Below are 21163 nucleotides of genomic sequence, written 5' to 3'. Positions count from 1 at the left end.
TATGGAAAGAGAGAAATGAAAGAGTCTTCAGAGAGAAGATGTCTAAGGCTCAAATTGTGTTTGAGAAAATTAAAAGAAATATAGTGGAAAATATGAATATAATAGGTGGTATTGCAGATCCTCAAGACAAGGATGATCAATCAATCTTCAAGAAGTGGAGACTAAAAGTTTGTGAACACTTTTAGAATGACCCTAGAGAGGGAGTGATATGGGTAAGCCCACCCAATGGATGGATGGAAATAAACTTTGATGGTGCATCAAAGGGAAATCCTGGGATAGCAGGATGTGGGGTGGTCCTTAGGAACGAATGGGGAAGATGCAAAATTATAAAAAGTATACCCATTGGAAATCAGACAAATCATGTAGCTGAGGCTATGGCTGCATACCATGGGATGGTCCTGGCTAAGGAAGCCAAATGCACTAGAGTCTAGTGTGAAGGAGATTCATTAAATATAATTAATTGTTTGAATAAGAAGTTCCCTCCTTCTTGGACAATAAGCAATGCTATCAAAGCAGCAAAGAAAATTAGTGAGGAATTTGAAATGTGTGTTTTTACACGTGTATAGAGAAGCAAACTCATGTGCAGACTGGGCTGCCAACCTGGCTTGCCAAACAAAAGATATTATTATTACTTATGGAGAGAGTGAGCTCACATGTGATGTGAAATCTCTGCTTGATCTGGACCGTATCCAGACGAGGCTACGTGGCACCATAAAATATAATTTCTAAATGCCCCCTCCTCTTATTTCGAAGCAAGGTTATTATGAAGGCAATAAGTATTTATTCAAGTGTCTTTTCATTATTGTTTGCTACGGATTCTGGGCTTTTTTTCAGGGCATCCACAGAAACCAGAGAAGAAGATTAGGAGCTTAGAGAAGGAAATTCAAGGACAGCGAAGGAAAAATGGGAGGAAATAAAAAAAGATTCAAACCTACTTTCTTCTCGGATTGCAGGAAGAATAGGGAAGTGTGGGATATCCTTCAGGAGGGGGGTTTGAGTGTGTTTATGGAGAGGCTTAGTGGGAAAGATCCTATGGTCACCAAACATTTTATCAAGAACTGGAAGAATAGTTAAATCTTGGTCGGGTCCCATATGATGACTATAGATGAGGAGATTATTGCTGAAGCTATGGGGATGATTACTAAGGGCATGAAATTTTATAGGGACCATAGCATCTTTGATAAAGCTGCAGACAAATTCCCTATTACGGATGATGAGAGGAAGAAGATGGTAAATATCGACAATTCCTATCATTCCCTGAAAAGGATATGCAGGTCATGGAGGTTTGTTTTATTCACTACTATCACTTATATCACTTTGGATGGTAGGTTTACCAGAGCCTATGGTCACCATTTTTTTTTTCTCAACCATTTTTGCCATGGGGAAAAGGTGAGCTTGTTGTATTACCTAGCCTACTCCATAGACCACACTATCAAGGAGATTCAGAAAGATCCTAAAGGTGACCATGCCCTTCACCAGGCTCTTATGGCTCTTGTCTATAAAGTACTTAAAGGGAAGAGTATTGAAAAACCTATAAAAGGCAAATATGCAAGAAATGAGGACACAGAGAGTGAAGCTAGTGGCTTTAACTTTGACTCGGAGACTAAGGGCGATTCAGAGGAGACTAGCAAAAAAGGTAAGAATAAGGCTAAGAGGAAAAGGATTGTGGTGGAATCAGATATTTTGGAGTCTGAGGCTGAATCCTTTGAAGGGAAATTTATTAAAAAAAAGAAAGGGAAAGTTACTGGAAAGCAAAAGCAGAGGGAGAAGACCAGCAAGGAAAGCAATAAAGATATCAGTCAAATCCTGATTGATTTTGAAGATGAGGCAGAGGAGAATAAAAGGGATGAGGGACATGATAAGGAGGGTGAGGAGAACCAGGTCACAAACAACATTGGGGGTTTGAATTCCCAAGATTTGCAGAAAGAGGAGCAAGAAGACAAAAGTGGTAAGCTTAGTGATTGTGTTGGTGAGAATGCGACTATAAATGGTTTTTGTGAGACTGTTGGTACAATGGTGAAGGATATAGGTAGCTTGAAGAAAGATAAGTTGACTATCAAAAGAGCTACGGTTGGTAAGAAATCCCTGACGGAAAATGTTAAAGAGTTGGCAGTTGCAATTAATAACACGGAAGCCATTGAAAGCATGGTTGTTAAAATTATTGCCACTAAAAAAAAGGTTAAAGAGATGGAAGAAAACAAGGAGGGGAAAGGAATGGACACTGCTATGAACAATCTAGGTAGTGGAATTGATAAGATGGAACTCACTATTAAGAAGATTGCAGAACAAAACTTCTAGATCCTCAAAGCTTCGGTGGATAACATGAACATCCTGATCAATAGATTTGAGAAAAACACTAAGAAGGATGTTGACAAGGAACAACTGGACAAAAAAGGCCATGAGAAGAGGACTAGAGCCAATACTAGGATCAAGGGCGACATCAAAGGTCGTGAGCTGGAGGAGTTAAAGACTTCGGTGGACAACATGAAGCTGGTGGTTGTCCAAGCTGAGGATATCATAAAGAGTATATAGATGTCTTTGTCTTGGCAGTTGTCTTATTTTCTGCCTTTTTGTTGTCGTTATGCTTTCCAGATGCTATCTTTTCCTGGTTTATAAATGTAATGTTATGTTTTATGGGTTGTGATCCCTTTTTGTTTGGTTGGAATTTGTTTTAGTTTTTGAAGTGATCAGGCACACTATTTTCTAGCTCTTTCTAATTATCATGCTTTGTAAAAGGTTCGGGTTCCTTTCAAAAACCTGCTTTTACTTAATCAAAACAAGCAATATCTTCCTAATTAACTAATATTATTATAAAATATATTCTTCAAATTAAAACTCAATATGAAAAATCACATAAACCAAGTATTAGAATGAAATACAATAACAATCCTACATCTCAAGTTTGAGTTACATATATGTAATAAATATAGATTGAACAAATATGAAGAATAAATCTCTTAACTTTAATATAAGAATATGTTAAAACTAGTTTAAAGTCAAAACCTAAATTTAAGAAATATTTCAAATAAAAACATAAATCCTTAACAAACAATATTTTGTATCTAGTCATAAAATATTTGTAAAAGTGATTATGCATCTTTGCATTAGGTATCTATATGTAATTGTAAATGGAATTGTAATAAGACATGATAGAGTAATTAGGAGAAGAATTCCTTGTTGTATCAAATGATCAATTATGTAATATGAGTTTATGAGATCTAATGAGAATGAAATGGAATAGTTTTATGTATTTGGGTTGCATTTGTATTCATGATATGGAATTGTGTTATGTTGTGTTGTAGAATAAATGATAAGAGAATGGAATAGTTGTATTGATTCTTGTTTGAGTAATCAGGATTTTATTGGGTTAAATGGTTGGATGGAATCTAAGTTGCTTTCTTAAAGATTACCATATGAATGAATTATGCATATGTGTTTATGTTGCTCTAGATGCATGAAGAGTAAATGGTTAGAGGATAATAGAATATGATCTTATAAATATATGAGTGTTATGTTAGAATGATGTCAAGTAGTGACGTTAAGATACCCTAGGGAATGGATGTGTATGTAAGAGTATATTTGGAAATATGTTGAGGAATAGAAAGAATTAATCTGCTTGCGTAATATAGAATTATGGAGTTATACATGTTGATTTATGTGTTCATGCAATTAGATAATGTTATTTTGATGTATGTTCATGTTTAGCATAGTGTGTTGGATGCTTTAAAAAAACATTATCTCCATTTGTTAGTAGATTTTAGATTATTTCTCTAGGGCATTTTGGCAGGCATTACATCTGGTATCAAAGCCCATGTTCATACACTAGGTACTTTGGTTTCATATGAGCCCATTGTGCGAGTTATCATAGTAGCATGGGGTAGCCTAGTGGTTCATCCCTGCTTGTTATTTATTTTGTATTAGATGCCCTAGATTCTTTCTGATAGTATCTTTTGTGTCTTGGTTACATAAAATGCCTGCTAGAGGTAGAGGTCATGGTTGTGGTCGTGGTGGTTGCATGGGTACTTGTCGAAATCCTCATCCCAAGGTTTCTAAAGAGTCACACCACGAGGAGTAGCAGCAATAGGATTAGGGAGGTGGTGATGCAATTCCACAGTTGGTTACAACACTTCAGAATCTCCTTGAGTGATTGGGACCGGGACAACACCAAGGCCAAGTGTGTGATTATGCATCTATATGGTAGTAACACCAAAGCCAAGTGCATGATTACATACCTCTTTGATATTTTGCTTCCATGTGGTGGTGTACAAAGGAGCAAAAGCTCCATTTGGATATTGCAATAGTATCATGGGAGTTATTTCTTGAGTGTTTCTATGCTCGTTTTTTGTCAGATCTTTGGAGGCAGTGTAGGGTTGATGAGTTCCATGATTTGAGGCAGCCCTATATAATAGTTGAGCAGTATGAGAAGAAATTATTTGATCTTAAGTAATACTTCGGGATTGCAGATGATGATGTGATGCTTTTGCAACATTTTATTAGAGGTCTTAATGACCGCATTGGTTGTGATGTTCGGGTTCTCGAACCCAATTCTATGGAAGTAGAGATGGAGAAGGAACGATTGATTGAGAAGATGTCCTTGGCATCGAGAGGTACTTCAGGTGCGTAGACTATTAGTGCTCCAACTTCATAATCAGTTGCGAGAAGTGCTCAATCACAATTTTTCAAGACAGGCTAGGAGTTATCCTTCTTTCTAAGGTAGTCACTGATATCGGAAGAAGAATTTTCAGGGCCTGAAATTTGTGTGTGGAGCTAGATCATAACAGGATAGGGATCATGGTAGGTAGTGTGATATATGATCAGTTCCTTCTTAGCTAGCACAGAGTGTTCAGTAGTCTAGTAGAGGCAGTGTGCAATTGTCTAGTGCCCCTCCGGTTGCTCGAGGATTCACTAGAGGGAGTTGTTTCACATGTGGACAATTAGATCATTATGCATCTCAGTGTCCTCATAGATCCACATAGATGTCAGGACAGAGACCTGTAGCTTTAGAGCCTACAGTTGGTGATGCTGGTAGATCCCATCGTGTTTTTGTGGTTGTTGATAACTATCAGGTCGAGCATCACGACATAGTTGTTGAGACTACAGGTGAGATAGGTGGTATCTCTTGCTCAATATTGTTTGATTTTGGTGCTTCTAATTCTTTTATTTCTCCTTCTTTATTAGAGAGATGTGGACTTGTGGTAAAGCAAGATGATAGGTGGCAGGTTGAGTTGGCCACATGATCCAAGGTGGATGTGGATTCCCTTGTGCATAGTTGTGTTTTGGATATGGGTGTGCTCTCTACCACAGTGGATCTTCGTGTCTTATCTTTAGGATCCTATGGTGTGGTGTTAGCTATGGATTGGCTTGAGTCTTATCAAACTAGGATTGATTGTTGGGGTAAGAGAGTGTAGTGTTTGGATGATAGTGGGAAGAGTGTGGAGGTGGTAGGTATTCAACGACCTATTTCTCTTCGCATGATTTCCACGATATAGATGAAGCACTGCGTGCGCAAGGGTTGTCATATTTTTGCAATTAGAGTGGATGAGTTGGATGAGGGTGAGAGTAGAGACGATGTCTTTTATCATCATCCTATTTTGTAGGAGTTTTCATATGTGTTCCTGTAGCGTCCTAAAATTGCGACACTTGCAATTTCGACTACATTTCGGTCTTCACGATGGCGACGCAACACGCAACCTGAATGGAGACCCCGAAACCTGATTACGACACTAAAAACTGCATTTTCAAGCACCCTGGCCTGAACCTCCTTGCACCCTGCTGTCCCGGGAGGTGGGACCAGAGCGCCCAGCACCCTGGTCCTTCAGGACCAGGGCGCCCAGTGCCCTGGTCCCTGGGTCCTATTTTGGGCCCGGTCTCCTAAGGGGTCTCGGGTCTTTTTGTTTGCAAATTGGAAATTAAACTTTCCTGGTCGGCCTAAGGTCGGGAAAATCAGTCTATCAGCCCTAATTGACAAGTATATAAACTACATTTTCCTCTTTCATTCAAGATGATGATGGAAAAGGCGTGGAAATTGTACTCAAGCATTCAAGCATTCAAGCATTCCTTCAAGCAATTGATCATTTCAAGTCTCCATTCAAGGCTAAGTGTTGCATTCAAGACAAGGATTCAACCATTGAAGAGGAGATCACATACTACATGCTACAACATACAACATACAACATTTATACCTTCGCACATAAGGATACAAACATCCTTAGAACAAGGTATTAGTACTTGTTTTACAGTCATTTACATTTACAGCACTTGCTCATTTCTTGGTTAATTCCAAAACCGGGGTTTGACCTAAAGGCAAACCCCTAATCTCTAACCCCCCAATCGTCTTCGCTTTTCTATGTGTAGGTTGCAGGTACGCGGCTGAAATTGAAGATCTGGAATCCTTGTGCAGAGACGAACAGATCCCCCTTCGTTTCGCGGATTTTTCGGAGGACCGTGGCGCCGAGCACCATCGTCCTGACAACTTTTGCTCAAATTTGTAGGACAGCGCTGTATCGACATTTTACTGCTAATTCCAAGTCCGCAGCTTCATCCTATATCCCTATCTCAGTTTATAAGCGAATCTTTGTCACTTTCTATGCATTCCTAGCTTAATTTTTCTATGCACATTCTTTACAAAAGAGGGTAGCCTTGCTTTCTTAACCCTTGAAACACATTTAGCATCCAATCTTGCATTGTGTGGGATTGGATCTTGTGGGTTTCAACCCCTCTTTTGAATGTAAAGTCTCTCCCCTAAGTGAAAACCATCAACCCTAGTGAATCTCCCTTCTCTCTCCTTGGAGTTGGAAGAGGGGAGAGCAACTAGGGTTCGATCGCGATTTTCCGCTTTACATTTTGGTGAACCTGACGTGAACATCCTTTCTGACTATTCATGGTTAGATCTGAAAAATTTGATTCCTTGATTACATTTCCATGTTTGATCTTTGGCAAAATTTTAGAGGTTAATTGCATAAAAACCCTAAATTTTCTTTTTAAGTAATTAAACTTGTGAAATGTTTAATTGTTGATGCTTGTTTCAGATCTGCCCTTCTATGACAAATTATCAATTCATATTTGTGCTTTAATTTTGAAAATTAAGTGGTTAAGTGTCAAAACCCTAATTTTTGAAACCCTCTTGATTCAACCTTTGTCTGACAATTTCATTGATCAAAACATCTCCAAATTAGCTGTAACTTTGGATTCCGCAATAAAATCACAATATCTTTCGTCCCTGAAAATTTGGAAAAAAGTTGCGAGGACCGTGTGCACTTCGAGCGCCATCGTCCCCGACATTTTTTCTGAAATTTCGGGAGCGAGATCTTACTGTATTTTCCTGCTAAAATCCAGAATTTTGGCTGATTTTATCAAATCTAACCCTTTCAAAATTACAGTCAAAGTTGGTCTTGTGTTTGCTTGGTTTAGGGCTCCTAATCATTCAAAAAACATCAAAATTGAAATTTTGTGTCAAAATTGTGTTCTTACTGTCCTAAATCTGAAAAGTGTGTTTGCATTCATTCGAAATTTCAGTGCTTTCTTCAAATTCTTGCAATTTGTGACTTTTGAAATTAAGTGCTTAATTACAACAACTTTGATTTCCACTTTCAAAATTGAATTTTGCGTGAAATTGAGTCAATTTTTAAATTTCAAAACTTGCATTGCTTTCAGCATTTCCTCTAAAATCATAACATTCAAAATTTCAGTTTCCCTCTCTTTTTCAAAATTCAAATTTTTGCATTTTTCGACAATCTTGGTAGGGTTCAATTTCGAGATTGCAACTTTAATTTGGCCTATCTACAGATCGTAAAATCACTCAATTTTTTCAGATTAGCTTCAAAATCATCATACCTTTCATCCCTGCAAATTTCGAAAAAAGTTGCAAGGACCGTGTTGCACTCCGAGCGCCACGGTCCCGGACATTTTTTCCGAAATTTCGGGAGACTATCGTGATTGCATTTAACAGCTTAAATCCAGAAGATTGGCTGATTTTACTGAAAATTGCTACCTCTAAATTCAAAATATTCTCTCTCTTTCTAGTGCATGAGTTTTACAACAATAAGCCCTACTTCCACTATTCCCGTTAGACGAAGCTGTAGAATTAAGTCTTTCCGAGGTTTAACTACCGAGGAGATGGAACCTAATTTGAGTAGCCTTTTTAACGAGGACATGGGTAATTCCTCTAATCCTCCTAATGATGAAGAAGCTCTCCATGAGGTTTCTGTAGAACAACTTTCGAAATTGGATAACCAATTTGACGATTTTCACCAATGGATGTCTCATGAGTATCCCGATAGTCAAGCTCTTCCTTTAATTGAGGGTCTAAAACGTATGCTTCAAAGTGATAAGAATGGAATTGATATTTTGCGTGGTATTGCACACATTGTGGATTCGAATGTGATGCCTATGAAGAGTTGTGCTGAAAATTTGGGTTATACACAACCTCCTACTCAAGTCAATCATTCTATTCCTTTGATGACTTCTATTGCTAGCATACCTACCTTTACATCAAACATAATGGCTACTTCTACACAAGACATTCCTCCTATGATCACCAGTCATGGGGGCAATCCTTCCTCTTCAATTAACCCTCTTCCTTCATTCAATCCGACTTCTTCATTCATTCCTTCAATGAGTGTTCCTATTACATCCTCACAAATGAACATGACGCAAGGGGGCAATTCGTTTAACCATTCCATTCCTCCTTGTAGTGTTCCTCCTGTCCAATCATCTCCTATGACTAATTATCATAGAGTCCCACCACCTTACTCTTTACCTTCTTTCAATAACATAACACCTCCATCTCAATCTAACACATCTAATATGAATTCTTCGACTGAAGCAACCATTAACAATCTTGCACAAACTGTCTCCTCTTTACAGCAACAAATTGCCTCTATGAATCAATCTAAGTTTAGTGTGCCCACATTTGATGTTGCGAGCCCACTTTCTCTTGACATTGTTCGAGCTATCCCTCCTAAACATGTTGAAATCCCGCATTTGGAACTTTATAATGGTAAAGGTGATCCTCTAACACATGTTAAGACCTTTCAAACAATATGTACTGATTTTTCTTATGACCAAAGGTTGCTTGCAAAACTGTTTACTAGAACATTAAGAGACAAAGCCCTACAATGGTATTGCTCGTTGCCTTCTTATTCTATTACTTCTTTCGAACAACTTGCAAATGCTTTTATTCAACAATTTCAAAACAATATAAGTCCTAAAGTTACTTTGATTGATTTAATGCATTGTAAACAAGGTGTTAAAGAAAAAGTGACTGATTTCATTGGTAGATATAAGCATTTGTATGCTCAAATTTCTTTTCCACTGCCTGACAATGATATTCAAAGAATCTTTATTTCTAATTTACAAAAAGATATTCGAGACAAACTTCTGTTTTCTGAGTTTACTTCTTTCCAACAGTTGTGTGCAACTCTTCACAATTATCAACTGACTGTGAGTCAAATGGAACAATCACATCCTATGGCTCCGAGTGATAAGGGTGATAGCAGTCAACAACCATTTGGGAAGTTTAAACCAAACAGAGATTCCATCAAATTCAATGAAAACATCATCAGCAATAATGTGAATGCAGCATCAGGTGTGCCTCCTATTTCTAAATTTTTCAAAAAAGAAAGAAAGTATACTCCTTTGAATGAATCATTGCATAGTATTATGAATAAGTTATTGGAACAAAATGTGCTTACTCTTCCTCCTATAAGGAAAATTGATCCTGCAAAGATTAATTCACCTTATTTTGATAACAAAGCTTTTTGTCAATTTCATCGTCAGCCTGGGCATGATACAGAAAAATGTTTTTCTTTAAAGGGAAAAATTCAAGATTTGATTGATAATAATACTATCTCTGTTTCTGGAGTGAATGATAAAGGCAACACATCTGTAGCTCTTCCTAACCAAAATCTTCAGATTTTCACTGATCCATTACCTTCTCATACCTCTAATGCAATTGAGGCTAATGATTCCTCTCTCTCATCTGATGGTCTTGTGTCTATGACTCCGAATGTGATTAACTTTGTAGAGCAGCAAGAAATCCCTAAAGAACCTTCCATCACATTTGATTCTAGTGAAACTATCAGGGCACCTGATGGTCCTTTATACATAGTTGCAAAAGTCAAGAATACACCTTGCCGTGGAGTGCTTATTGATCCTTCGTGCATGGTTAATGTTATTACTGAAGAATTTCTTTTTACTTTGCAATTGAATCAAGTGATTTATGACAAAACAGATGTGATTGTGAAATTATTTGATGCATTTTCTGCTCCTGCGATTGGTTCTATTACATTGCCTATTGAGGTCCATAACAAATCCCTTGATGTGAACTTTGCTATTATTCCATCTTCCGAACAATTTCGTGTGAAGCTTGGCTATCCTTGGCTATCTTCCATGAAAGCTATTGCTTCTCCTATTCATAAGTGTTTGAAATTTCCCCATAATGGTGAAGTTGTTACTGTCAATCATAGTCTCTTTAAACCAGCTGAAAGAACTTCTAGCGTTCCTATTGATTACTTTTGGGCCTAAACAATTCCAATCTCTTCCTCCGCGAAGTGATCATCTTTTCAAATCTTATCAAAAGTGGAAAACGGATATGATCCTATCTCTAAGTGAACCTAGAACACCCAAACTTGATATTCCTATCATTCTTGAGAAGGAAGTTCTTCCTTTGAAAGATAAAACTAATGTCTTTCCTCAAGAAGATTCCCAACCCATCCCTATGGATGTGACTATGTCTATGCCTAATAAACCTTCTAAAAGTAGACCTATACCTCCTCGTCATGATGGACTTGGTCTCCTTCCTAAACCAAATATTCCTCCTTTGTATGGAGCAGTCCCTCCTCCTTCCTTCTATAGAGAGAAGAGACCTTCTTCTTCTCCTATTATTCAACCTAAGAGACCACAACCTAAACACCCAAGTGATAAGGATGAGAACATTCCTCCTCCTCAATCTTCTCCACTTCCTACTAAGACTAGACGTAATCGTTCTGCATGTAAACGCTGACGAAAGCGTCGTCTTAGGGCTCAAGCAGTTGCTTCTCAAACTTTGCAATCTCCAAAAACACCTTCAACAAGCATTATTCCATTTTCTCCTCAGCCGGACATTGAGCCTAAATCTCCTAAACATAAGATGCATGATGGTCTTGATCCTGTGCGAATTAAAGACCCTATTTTTATAAATCTTGATGATGATATAGATGAAAATGTTATGCATGATGAAAATGTTACTCCTCTTGCTTCTGATAGTGAATATGAACTTGTTGATATTGATAACCATTTATCTAATGAATTTTCTAAAGCACTTATCCTAGCTCCTAGACAAGAACAATGTGGCTCGGAACATGAACATAGCCCTTGTTTGGATCTTGTGATAGCTCCATCTGCTGTGTTGGATGTTCCTCCTCTAGCGTGTTCCCTGCCTTCTCGAAACATTGATCAGCAAGATCGGGGGGTAGATGACGTGCTAGACTAGTTACATTAGCATAGCAGATTCTCTCCCCCTCTCTTTTGTTACTTCTTCTATATGTTATTCTCATTCTTCTATTTGTTGTCCTTAGTGTTGTCTACTTGAGGACGATGCAAAGCATTGAGATCTCTCGATCTCTCTCATGTTGACTCAAAAGACACATGTGTTCCCTTCTTCTAGGTGACCTTCCTTGATTGGGGAATGAAGAACAATTATGCATACATACATATGATATATATACATGACTTATCATACAGCATACTGACCCCGAGGAAAGCGAAGTCACCTCGTGCTTTGTGTTTTGTGTCTATTATCCTTGGGCTTATCTCACACTTGGGGGCTAAATCCTTGTGATAACGTGCTCCTTTCCTTTCTCATTTCCTATATGTATCACTACCTTAAAGCAATCACCCCCGGTGAGGCCTGTGCGATCGCTTTAACGTAGGGGGGCATACATCTCGTTCATATCTTTTCAAGATACTTGAAAATTTCTTGACAAACTTAGCTTTGCCTTGAAAATTTTTGATATCTTTCTTGCATGACTCATAGTGAGGGAACCTTACTACTGACAGTCATGGTTCTCCCTCGTGATCTTCCCTTTTACTTTGTCAATCGAAGTCGTAAGATCCTTAGTCCACTGGGGGCTTGGTGTGTCTTGCCTCCTTGATCTGGTGAAAGTCTTTCAATATTGTTTCCTTGTACTTTACCGGAAGTATGAGCATACATACTCCCGCTAAAGTGGGGGCTAAATGTAGCGTCCTAAAATTGTGACACTTGCAATTTTGACTGCATTTCGGTCTTCACGATGGCGACGCAACACGCAACCTGAATGGAGACCCTGAAACCTGATTACGACACTGAAAACTGCATTTTTCAAGCACCTTGGCCTGAACCTCCTTGCACCCTGCTGTCCCGGGAGGTGGGACCAGAGCGCCCAGCGCCCTGGTCCTTCAGGACCAGGGCACCGCCCTGGTCCCCCAGGACCATGGCGCCCAACGCCCTGGTCCCTGGGTCCTATTTTGGGCCCGGTCTCCTAAGGGGTCTCGGGTCTTTTTGTTTGCAAATTGGAAATTAAACTTTCCTGGTCGGCCTAAGGTCGGGAAAATCAGTCTATCAGCCCTAATTGACAAGTATATAAACTACATTTTCCTCTTTCATTCAAGATGATGATGGAAAAGGCGTGGAAACTGTACTCAAGCATTCAAGCATTCAAGCATTCCTTCAAGCAATTGATCATTTCAAGTCTCCATTCAAGGCTAAGTGTTGCATTCAAGACAAGGATTCAACCATTGAAGAGGAGATCACATACTACATGCTACAACATACAACATACAACATTTATACCTTCACACATAAGGATACAAACATCCTTAGAACAAGGTATTAGTACTTGTTTTACAGTCATTTACATTTACAGCACTTGCTCATTTCTTGGTTAATTCCAAAACCGGGGTTTGACCTAAAGGAAAACCCCTAATCTCTAACCCCCCAATCGTCTTCGCTTTTCTGTGTGTAGGTTGCAGGTACGCGGCTGAAATTGAAGATCTGGAATCCTTGTGCAGAGACAAACAGATCCCCCTTCGTTTCGCGGATTTTTCGGAGGACCGTGGCGCTGGGCGCCATCGTCCCGACAACTTTTGCTCAAATTTGCAGGACAGTGCCGTATCGACATTTTACTGCTAATTCCAGGTCCGCAGCTTCATCCTATATCCCTATCTCAGTTTATAAGTGAATCTTTGTCACTTTCTATGCATTCCTAGCTTAATTTTTCTATGCACATTCTTTACAAAAGAGGGTAGCCTTGCTTTCTTAACCCTTGAAACACATTTAGCATCCAATCTTGCATTGTGTGGGATTGGATCTTGTGGGTTTCAACCCCTCTTTTGAATGTAAAGTCTCTCCCCTAAGTGAAAACCATCAACCCTAGTGAATCTCCCTTCTCTCTCCTTGGAGTTGGAAGAGGGGAGAGCAACTAGGGTTCGATCGCGATTTTCCGCTTTACAGTTCCTTAGCGAGATTCCAGGTATGCCGCCTAAGCGCAACATTGATTTCATGATAGATTTGATTCTAGGAGAAGAGCCTATATCTAAGGCTCCCTATTGGATGACCACTCAGGAGTTGAGTGAGTTGAGATTGCAGCTAGAGGAGTTGTTGGTGAAGGGATTCATTCAGCCTAGTGTTTCACCTTGGGGTGCACCAATGTTATTTGTGAAGAAGAAGGATGGGTTTCTTCAGTTGTGCATTGATTATAGATAGTTGAATAAGGTGACGATGAAGAACCGTTATCCTTTATCAAGGATCGATGATTTGTTTGATCAAATTAAGGATGTGAAGGTCTTCATTAAGATAGACCTCAAGTCCAGATATCATCAGTTGTGGATACATGAGGCAGACATTCACCGTACAGTTTTTCGCATGAGGTATGGCCATTATGAGTTCACAATGGTGCCTTTTGGATTGACAAATGATCCATCAGTTTTCAGGATGAGTGGATGAGTTGGATGAGGGTTGTCAAAATTTGTGTTATCCTCAAGAAGATGTCAAAATCAATGCTAAGTGTAATGTGTAGTCGACCAAACAATAGAATGCAACATTTGGGATGAATTTGATAATTATGGTTTAATCAATCTCAATTAAATGCATACCATAAGATCTCTTTGGTCTAACGATTCTGGAAAAGTGTTCTCCTCTATATTACCATATGCTTTAGAAAGGTGTCATGAGCTTGAAATAATGAAACTAGCTTAATTGTGGGATGTGAAATCATACTATATCTAGTTTAAATGGTAATAGGAGAACAATAAATTGTTGCTATGATCAATATATTTGAAGCCACTTCTCTATAGCACAAAATAGATACTATATATGAAAAATTTCATGGCATAGGTAATTATGTTGTGGATATTCATACTAAGTAACTTATTTGGAGAAAAAATCAATTGATGAAAAACAACAAGCAAAAGGTATTTTCACAAAATTTGATCAAATTCTAAAAAATTGTAAGATTGGTGAAGACCTTGATCCACTCCTTCCTAGATTCGATAAAGTTGATTCTAAGCTTGAAGAATTAGTTGATGCACTAGATTGGTTAAAACATGAAGAAATAAAAAGACCATTTTGTTTTTCTTTTTGCTAGGTAATGTGCATCTAAAGCTGCAAAAAATATTTAGAAAGATTCAAAATTTGGTTTGAACCGATCCATAATGGAGAGTCATAAAGTGTGACCCAAAACTAAATATGGGTGCACCACAAAATTCATAGATAGGAAACTAATTAATTCGGATAGCTAGCTAGCCCCAGTTTTGGTGTGAGAACATAGCAGCCTCTGATAACCATCCTTTTTCATTTCCCCTATATAAGGCTTTTTTCTCACCTCCTTCCAATCATCATTACCAACTTCATATGTGTAGACAGGAGGATCGACAGTAATCGGATGACTTTCATTTACAACCATGGAGTTCTCAACCATTACTGACATCAAGTTAAGCCATTGTAGATCTTTCTACAGCCATCCCAAGAGATTTTAGAGTAGTAAAGGTTTTATGGTGAGACATGTTTTTAGGATTAGTTGTGCAACCATCTAGTCTTTTCTCTTTGTGTAGCTAGTCATCCTCAAGTGTAGAATTCATAATCTTTGAATTTGCAGCTTATGGAGAAGTAATCATGTTTCCTGAAGGAGATGTGAACACTATTAGCCTGCTTGGTCAAATTCTCAAGGGGAGCATTCATGGTGTAGTGATGTGAAAGGGATTCATTCCACCAAGAGCCCAAGCTATCAATAATTTTGGGTTTAGAACAATCATAAGCTATATGACCTATTAAAAAGAACCTCTTGCACCGAAAACAAAAGGAAGCCTAAGTGCAAAATAACACTTCCAAATGCTAAATCTAATAGAAGAGGTGATGCAGAAATTTCTTTCAAACTTTTAAAATGTTGCAAATTAGATAAACACACACAAAATCATACTTAAAAATTTAACCACAACACCAAATATACGTGGGAAAACCCTTTCAAGAAAAAAACCAAACTTATTGTATTATCAACAACAACAACAGTTATAATACAATATACAGAGCCAATGCTCTCAGAGTAGCTACAATAGAGAATTCAAGAATAATTATGGCAGCATAACAATGCCTTAGAAATAATCAACCTTTCTCTTCCATAATGGTCATCTTGCCAAATGTAATCTAAGTACAATATAGAGGTTATCATGACCAAATAGGTCCCTTCCTTACCTCACACCACTTCTCAAAACCAAACTCAAACCATAAATGTAGACTACCAAAATATAACTTTTCATGACTCTTTCACCAACTAGAAATCATCATAGTCATAATAGAAATTTGTCATAATCTCAACATAGCATCATATGACACTAGTTCCCTAGATTTTAGGACTTCAAAAGTGGGTGAAAAATAAAACAAATAATTAAATTAGCATGTTTGGACTCTAAGGTTGAGACACCTTAATCGCAACATTCTCCCACTTGGAAAAGACCCGTCAAGAGTGAACACACTCTATCATTTGCTCAAGACCCTAAGGCCCATAGAACCAGCACACCATCTAAACTTCTCAGTGGTCATTGGCTTCATCAGTGCATCTGCAACAATCACCAAAGTATCATTTTTTTTTTACTTTACCTTTCCGTCTTCCACCATATCACGGATAAAATGAAACTGTACATCAATATGCTTTGTTCTGGTATAGAAAGTAGGATTCTTTGCTAAACAAATAGCACTCTGGCTATCACAATAGATAGTTATATGTCCTGCATCAAAACCAACATCCGAGCATAATATCTTAAGCCAAATGGATTCTTTACAAGCATGAGTAGATGTCATGTACTCAACTTTTGTAGTGGACAAAGTGACTAGAACTTGTCACTTACTCATCCAACTTACTGCACCACCAAACATCATGAACACATATCCATCAGTGGATCTTCTGCTATCAATGTCACTTGCCCAATCAGAGTCTACATACCCACAAATACTTAAGGAAAGTTGAGGTCCAGTATGATTACCATGGGAACATAAAGAATACTCGGAAGTACCCCACAAAAATCTGAACACTCTCTTCATTGCATCCCAATGCACCTGTCTAGGATTAGCCATAAATAGACTAAAAACTCCCACTTCTTGTGCAATGTCTAGCCTTGGTCAGACCATAACATACATTAGGCTATCGATAGCACTTGCATAAGGAACTTTGGTCATGTCCTCCATCTCAATATGAGACTTTGGACAGTCTTCCATAGAAAGCTTTGTCCCTTGTAGAACCCTAGGGGCTTCACTGGCTAGGCAATATTATATCACCTGCATTCATATTGGGGGGGTTAATATCCCAAAAATGAGGGTGCAATATATTGCCTATCAGTAAAAATAGGGGCGTTTTTAATTCCGACTATGAAAAAATACAATATTTGGTGAAAATAGGAGAGCTTTTAATTCGGGCTATGTATTGGGAGGGGGTGAAAAAAAATGAGTTCAGGGCCATATTTTTTGAAAATAGGGGGATTCTTTAGTATTCCATGAACATGCATGCTATAACCTAGGCTCACTAAGTGATTCCCTTGTGTGTAGAATAGGAACAACTAACTATTTGCAATTTGGCATGCTACATCTTTCTAACACAGAGTTCACATACTTTCTTTGGATGACCTAAAGCTTTTTGTGAGCTCTATCCCTTTTGATTTCCATTCCCCAAATGTACCTAGCTGCACTTAGATCTTTCATCTCAAACTGTGTTGATAACTAAGACTTCAAATATGAAATCATTTTCTTCCCATTCCCAATGTATGTACATCATATCATCCACATAATAGACAATAATGCGAATATGACCATTTTTGGATTTATAATAAACACAATGGTTAGATTTAGATCTCAAAAATCCCAATGATAACACAGGTGTCAAATTTATGGTACCACATTCTAGGACATTTCTTAAGACCAGAAATAGATTTCTTTAGCTTTCATACCATATTCTGTTTTCCTTTCTCCACAAAGTGCTTTGGTTGTGACATGTAAATCTCCTCCTCCAAGTCATCGTGAAGGAAAGTTGTCTTCACATCCATCTGCTTGACTTCCAAATCATAAGTTGTTGCGAGTGATAACAAAAGTCGAATGGATGTTAGCTTAGCTACAGGAGAGAATATCTCCCCATAATCAATTCCCTTCACTTGGGAATATCCCTTCGCAACCAACTATGCCTTGTACTTCTCAACACTACCATCTGGACCAAGTTTCTTGTTGAACACCCATTTACAACCAACGGGTTTTTGTCCTTCAAGCAAAGGTACTAGATCCCATGTAGCATTCTTCTCCAATACAACCATCTCTTCATTCATGGCTTCCATCTAGGAATCTACATCATGTATACCCATTGCCTCTCTAATAGTCCTAGGATCATCAATGTTAGCAATCAAAGCAAAAATACAACTAGAATCTAACAACAAATAACCAAACCTTTCTAGTGAATGTTGGTATCTATTAGGTTGCCGCCTATCACACATAAACCTTCTCAAAGACTAAGGTTGAGGATCTCGTTCCTCTTCTAAACTCTCCGAGCTGCTAGATCTCTCCTCATTATCAAGTCCTATAGGAGTATGTAGTTCAACTCTCTCAGGAGTCAGTGGAATCTAAACTACCTCCTTCTCGTTTCTCTTCCTTCTCTAGCTACAAATATAGTGGAAGGTTTCAATTCATGAAAGATAATACTTTTGTTATAGACCACCTTCTCTGCAACTGGATCCCAAAGCTTGTACCCCTTCACACCAAAACTATAACTGATGAAGATACATTTCACTACCTTATTCTCCAATTTAGATCTCTTTTCACTAGGCACATGACCATATCCATCACAACCAAAGACTCTAATATGTCTCAATGAGGGATTTTTACCAAACCATGCCTCCATGGGGGGTCCTCTCAAAAAGAGCCAAACCTAGCCCTCTCCATCAACACTCTATTCATCCTCTCTACATCTCCATTTTGATGTGGTGTATATAGAGTTGTCTTATGTCTCTAAATGTTGTGGACCTTACATAACCTATTGAACTCAGCTGAACAAAACTCACTGCAATTATCAATCCTCAAACACTTAATTTTCGGGTAAGTGCACCAAGATGGTGGATAGAAAAGTGGCCACATGCAAAAAAAATAAAAATTTTCATAACCCGTGCATGTTCTGAAAATTAAAAAATGTTATGCAGAACTAGAAGTTTTCATAATGGGTTTTGAGGAAAATTAGATTTTTTAGAAACCCGCGAGTTATGCAGAACTAGAAGTTTTGACCTTAGTTTTGCATAACCCGAACAAGTTATGTAGAACTAGGAACCACATAGGAAGTGGAGAGAGAGAGAGAGAGAGGGTGAGAATAGAAAGAGAGGGAGAGAGTAGGGGGTAGGAAGAGAGGGTTAGAACATGATAAGGAGAGGGGGAGGGAGAGAGAGAGAGAGAGAGAGAGAGAGAGAGAGAGAGTATGAGATAGGAAGAGGGAGAAAATAGAAGAGAGATAGACTCGACAGAGAGAGAAGTGTGAGGGGGAGAGATGAGATAAAACTCAAGGAGGATAATTAGGGCTCAGAATAGACAGATATGGTGATGGGGGAAGGAAGATGAGAGAGAAAAGAAAAGAAGAGAGACATGCATGTATACAAACATATATACATATATCTATATAAATATATGTATATATAACTATATATACATACATAAACACATATTATATATGTATGTCTATACATATGTTTAGTAAATGCTAAGTTTACAAGCATACATTATTATGTCTTCATAACTCGTACAGGTTATGTAGAACTGTGAATAGTAGTTTTTGTTTTTCAAAACCTATGTGGACTATGGAGAACTATGAATAGTACTTTTTTCTTTTTAGAACCCATGTGGGTATTGGCTTGGTAAGAGGGTTGGAAATGACCCTAAGGCTTGCAAGCCCATTTTCCCCTATTTTTGTCCCTTTACACATTTTTTCATCTTCCAACGTGATTTCTAGACTTTGTCATCTTCATGTTTACAAATGATAAAGTGGGTATCTCTAAAATTACCACCATTATCTCACACGTCTTATTAGTTTTCTAACCATATATTTTTTTCTATTTTTGGACATCATTAGCATAGTAAACTTTAATTTTCTTTACCAGTGCCTTGACAGTCCTCATAGACATATGTCTACCAATTTTTTAATACCTTTTGATATACTTGACCAAATTCAAAATAAATTATATATTATTGTTCTACACTATATTATATACACTTTTAAAAAATAAGTTTACATCTTTTATTATTTTGATGCAAAGTTATGCACAACACACGAACATGTACCAAATTTTTCAGGATGCGGTCACTTCAAAAAATCATAAAAAAAAAATACTCGATGGAAAATTACAAAAAAATACACAACTTCTAGATCTCACTCTTACCTATCATCCTACCAAAGGGTTTTGCAAAATACTAAATCTAACTATAGATTTTGTACAGCGCATGAAAACAGCTATGTTATGTTTTTTCTGAAAAAATCAGGAACATTTTTTTGTACGTGAGAGGTTTGACCCTCTTAATCTTATCCAATTTTTAGAAACTTTAGTAGTGTAGAAACTAGATTCAGAGCACTACAATTATTATTCTTTTCTCAACTCCTAGTTTTTAGTGCATGACTTTCAAATATCTCTTTGAAGTTCAAGTTTACTTGTTTTTCGAAAAAAAAAAAAAGTGGCCACTTATACCCCCCTTTTTGTTCACCATCTTGGTGCACTTAACATTTCCCACTAGTCTGATTTTCAACCAAGGACATAAATTCCTTAAATTGACTAAAAACTTCAGATTTACTTCTAAGGAAATAAAGAAATATCCTAGAATAGTCATCTATGAAACAAGAAAAGTACAAAGATCTATTTAATGAAGGCACGTTAACTAGACCAAATACATAAGAATGAACATAGTCCAAAACCCCATAAGACTTATGGGAACTGAAATTAGAAGAAACACTGTGTTTCTTTCCCTAAACACAATGTTCGCAAAAGTTGAACTCGAGATTACAATCATCAAGGCCTTCAACAAGGCTCTTATTTTTCAAGGCTCCTAAACCCTTTTCACCTATGTGGCCAAGTCTTCGGTGCCACAACATTATCTTCTCAACTGGGAGCTTCATCTCCAAAGCATTAGCACCCTTCCACAAAGCACGACCATCCAATGGTGAGGATGAAGAATCCAAAGCCCTCTTCTTGGACTTCATAGAAGCACTATTGCATTAAACCATGCACACATCCAACTTATACAACGTACCAATCCGAACACCTACTTTTCTTGATCTAACGGTGAGGATGAAGAATCCAAAGCCCTCTTCTTGGACTTCATAGAAGAACTATTACATTGAACCATGCACGCATCCAACTTATACAACGTACCAATCCGAACACCCTTAGTAAGCACCATATAATTTTTGGTTATCTTACATCCACCTTGTGAGAAAATAATTTGCACTCCCATATCGCTCAGCTTGCTAACTAAAAGAAGGTTTTATCCCAAACCAGGTAAATGCAGGACACCATCAATCCCCTTCACTTTGCCATCAGGGAATCTTATCTTGACTCTTCCATAGCCAACAAACTTGAGGTGAGAATCATCACCCAAGTACACCTTCCCACCATCATATTCTTTATACTTTGAGAACCAATCCTT

General features: G+C 37.9%; 1 protein-coding gene across 1 annotated transcript in view; it reads right to left on the bottom strand.

Annotated features, from left to right (window-relative positions):
- Positions 1-21163, bottom strand: part of LOC131029813 (truncated transcription factor CAULIFLOWER A) — a 150859-nt gene that overhangs the window by 48749 nt on the left and 80947 nt on the right. The gene's annotated exons all lie outside the window — the stretch shown is intronic.

The sequence above is a fragment of the Cryptomeria japonica genome, chromosome 9, assembly GCF_030272615.1.
Source record: "Cryptomeria japonica chromosome 9, Sugi_1.0, whole genome shotgun sequence".
NCBI classification, from domain to species: Eukaryota; Viridiplantae; Streptophyta; class Pinopsida; order Cupressales; family Cupressaceae; genus Cryptomeria; species Cryptomeria japonica.
This window is presented reverse-complemented; position numbering and strand designations above follow the sequence as displayed.